This window comes from Piliocolobus tephrosceles, unplaced genomic scaffold (assembly GCF_002776525.5).
Source record: "Piliocolobus tephrosceles isolate RC106 unplaced genomic scaffold, ASM277652v3 unscaffolded_3845, whole genome shotgun sequence".
In the NCBI taxonomy this organism is placed as follows: Eukaryota; Metazoa; Chordata; class Mammalia; order Primates; family Cercopithecidae; genus Piliocolobus; species Piliocolobus tephrosceles.
Window position 1 is genome coordinate 1 of NW_022322587.1, and position 4,658 is coordinate 4,658.

The 4,658-nt window shown below is 39.4% G+C and overlaps 1 pseudogene; it reads left to right on the forward strand.

Annotated features, from left to right (window-relative positions):
* The first annotated feature begins 949 nt into the window (after positions 1-949).
* LOC111535625 lies at positions 950-4,428 on the forward strand (annotated as a pseudogene).
* Positions 4,429-4,658: the final 230 nt, after the last annotated feature.

Genomic DNA, 4,658 nt, shown 5'->3' on the forward strand with positions numbered 1-4,658 from the left:
CAACAGACACATGAAAAAATGCTCATCATCACTTGCCATCAGAGAAATGCAAATCAAAACCACAATGAGATACCATCTCACACCAGTTAGAACAGCAATCATTAAAAAATCAGGAAACAACAGGTGTTGGAGAGGATGTGGAGAAATAGGAACACTTTTCCACTGTTGGTGGGAGTGTAAACTAGTTCAACCATTATGGAAAACAGTATGGCAATTCCTGAAGGATCTGGAACTAGATTTACCATATGACCCAGCCATCCCACTACTGGGTATATACCCAAAGGATTATAAATTATTCTACTACAAAGACACATGCACACGTATGTTTATTGCAGCACTATTCACAGTAGCAAAGACTTGGAATCAACCCAAATGTCCATCTGTGACAGACTGGATTAAGAAAATGTGGCACATATACACCATGGAATACTATGCAGCCATAAAAAAGGATGAGTTTGCGTCTTTTGTAGGGACATGGATGCAGCTGGAAACCATCATTCTTAGCAAACTATCACAAGAAGAGAAAACCAAACACTGCATGTTCTCACTCATAGGTGGGAACTGAACAATGAGATCACTTGGACTCGGGAAGGGGAACATCACACACTGGGGCCTATCATGGGGAGGGGGGAGGGGGGACGGATTGCATTGGGGAGTTATACATGTTATAAATGATGAATTGATGGGTGCTGACTAGTTTATATGTGCAGCACACCAACATGGCACAAGTATACATATGTAACAAACCTGCATGTTATGCACATGTACCCTAGAACTTAAAGTACAATAAAAATAAATAAATAAATAAAAACAATAGCTCCAAAAAAAGAAAAAAACCCTAAGAATATACTTTATCATTAAGTGAAAGATCTCTACAAGGAGAACTACAAAACACTGATGAAAGAAATCATAGATGACTCTACCGGCGGGATTTGACAGTATGATATCTCACAGAAAGTTCTTTGTTCCCAGACATGGGTCCCTCGGCCTCCTGCTTTAGAAGTGCAGCAGCAGGCACCATGGGAAGGTGAATTGCTTCCCTAAGATGACCCTTCCAAGTCGGTCCACCTCACAGCCTTCCTGGGATACAAGGCTGGCATGACCCGCATCTTGTGGGAAGTTGACAGGCCAGAATACAATGTGAACAAGAAGGAGGTGGTAGAGCCTGTGTCCATTGTGGAGACATCACCCATGGTGGTTGTAGGCAATGTGGGTAACAGGGAAGCTCCTTGAGGCCTCCGGAACTTCAAGACCATTTTTGCTGAGCACATCAGTAATGAGTGCAAAGGGCTATAAGAACTGTCATAAAGCTAAGAAGAAGGCCTTTCTCAAGTACTGCAAGAAATGGCAGTATGATGATGGCAAGAAGCAGCTGGAGAAGGACTTCAGCAGCATGAAGAAGTACTGCCAAGTCATCCACGTCATTGCCCACACCCAGAGGCACCCACTTCCTCTGTGCCAGAAGGCCCACCTGATGGAGATCCAGGTGAACCGAGGCACCATGGCCAAGAAGCTGGACTGAGCCCGAGAGAGGCTCGAGCAGCAGGTACCTGTGAACCAAGTGTTTGGACAGGATGAGATAATCGACATCATTGGGGTGACCACAGGCAAAGGTTACAAAGGTGTCACCAGTCATTTGCACAGCAAGAGGCTGCCCCTCAGGACCCCCTGAGGCCTGTGCAAGGAGACCTGCATTAGAGCATGGCATCATGCTCGTGCAGCCTTCCCTGTGGCATGCACTGGACAGAAAGGCTACCATCACTGCACTGAGATCAACAAGAAGATCTATAAGATTGGCCAAGGCTACCTTATCAATGACGGCAAACTGATCAGGGACAAGGTCTCCACTGACTATGACCTGTCTGACAAAAGCATCAATCCCCTGGGTGGCTTTGCCCACTATGGTGAAGTGACCAATGACTTCTGCCATGCTGAAAGGCTGTTTGGTGGGAACCAAGAAGTGAGTGCTCACCCTCCACAAGTCCTTGCTGGTGCAGACCAAACAGCGGGCCCTGGAGAAGATTGACCTTAAGTTCACTGACACCACCTTCGATTTTGGCCGTGGGCACTTCCAGATCAAGGAGGAGAAGAAAGTATTCATGGGACCACTCAAGAAAGACCAAATTGCAAAGGAAGAAGCTTATTTAGTGCCAGGAACAGATTTTGCAGCTGGTGAGGGCTCAATAAAAGTTATTTTCCACCGGCAAAAAAAAAAAAAAAAAAAAGAAATCATAGATGACACAAACAAATAGAAAAATATCCGCTGCTCATGGATTGTAAGAATCAATATTGTGAAAATGACCATACTATGCTAAACAATGTACAGACTCAATGCAATTCTTATGTAAATACCAACATCATTGTTCAGAGAATTAGAAAAAACAATCCTAAAATTTATATGAATCCAAAAAGAGCCTGAATAGCCAAACTAATTCTAAGCAAAAAGAACAAATCTAGAAGCATCACATTACCCAACTTCAAATCATACTACAAGGATATAGTAACCAAAATAGCATGGTACTGTGATAAATGTAGACCCATAGACCAACAGAATAGAATAGAGAACCTAGATATAAAACCAAATACCTACAACCAGCTTGTCCTTGATAAAGTAGACAAAAATATACACTGCAGAATGGACACTTGATTCAGTGTCCTTGGGTAGTCATGAGTAAGAGAATAAAACTGGATTCTGACCTCTCAGCACATACAAAAATTAACTCAAGATAGATTAAAGACTTAAATCTAATACCTGATACTATAAAAATTCCCAAAGTAAACCTAGTAAAAACTCTTCTGGACATTTGCCTAGGCTATGAATTTATGAGTAAGACCTCAAAAGCAAATGCAACAAAACAAAATTAAATAAATGATACCCAATTAAACTGGAAGCTTCTGCACAGCAAAAGAAGTGACCAGCAGGGTAAATGGGCAACCTACAGAATGGGAGAAAATATTTGTAAACTGTGCATCTGACCAATGACTAATATGCAGACATGTAGAATCTATAAGGAACTCAAACAAATCAGTAAGAAAGAAAACTCTAAATAACCCCATTAAAAAGTGAGCAAATAACATGAACAGAAATTTCTCAAAGAAGATATGCAAATTGCCAACAGATGTATTAAAAAAATACTCAACATCACTAATCATCAGGGAAATGCAAATTAAAACCACAATGAGATACCACCTTACTCTTGCAAAAATGACCATTATTAAAAAGTCAAAAAACAACAGATGTTGGCATGGATGTAGTATAAAGGGGACATATATGCATTGCTAATGGAAATGTAAAGTAGTATTTACAACCTCTGTGGAAAACAGTATGGTGATTTCTCAAAGAACTAAAAAGAGACCCGTCATTCAATCCAGCAATCCCACTACTGGTTATCTACTCAAAGGAAAATAAGTCATTGTATAAAAAAGACACTTGTACATGTGTGTTTATTGCAGCACAATTTACAATTGCAAAGGTATAGAATCAACCTAGTGCCCATCAAGAAAATGTTCCACACACACCATGGAAGACTACTCAGCCATTAAAAAGAATGCAATCATCTCTTTTGCAGCAACTTGGATGGAACTGGAGGCCATTATCCTATGTGATGTAACTCAGGAACAGAAAATCAAATATGGCATTTTCTCACGTTTAAGTAGGAGCTAAGTTATGGGTATGCAAAGGCATAGAGAGTGGTAATGTGAACATTGGAGACTGAGAAGTTGGGAGGGTAGAAGGAGGGAAAGGAATAGAAAACTACTTTTACAATGTACACTACTAGGCTGATAGGTGCCCTAAAATCCCAGACTTCATCACTATATAATTCATCCATGTAACTAGGAACCAGTTATACCCCAAAAGCTATTGAAATAAAACAATATATGTAAACTAAAATAAATTTAAAACTTCTCTATGAAAGACACTACCAAGAGGATGAGCAGACATGCCACAGACTATGAGAAAATGTTTGCAAAATACATATCTAATAAAAGACTACTATCCAAAATGTACAGTTAACTCTTATAACTTACAAATAAGAAAGTAAAAAGTCAGATTTAAAAATCATCAAATAATTATCCTAATCAAATTGATGCAGGAACAGAAAACCAAATACCACATGTTCCCACTTATAAGTGGGAGCTAAACACTGTTTACTCATGGACATAAAGGTGTCAGCACTGGACTGGACTATACACTAGACACTAGACTGACTATTGGAGAAACAAGTAAAGAAAGTGGGGGGCATGAGGACTGAAAAACTAACTCTTGGGTACTATTCTCACTACCTGGGTGACACGATCATTTGTATCCCAAACCTCAGCATCATTCAACATACCCATGTAACAAACCTGCACATGTACACCCTGAATTTAAAACAAAAGCTGAAATTATTTTACACATTTTAAATCCTGTGTTTTAACGAAGATTAAATTAATATAATACAGGAACAAAATTAAGTTACTATAATACAAAAATATTTTAAAATAGGCAAAAGACAAGAACAGATATTTCACCAAAGAAGATACACAGATGGCAAATAAGCATGTAAAAAAAATGTTCAACATCATGTGCCATCAGGAAAATTCAAATTAAAACAACAATGGGATACCACTACACATCCCTTGGAATGACCAAAATCCAGAACAGTGACAGCATCAAA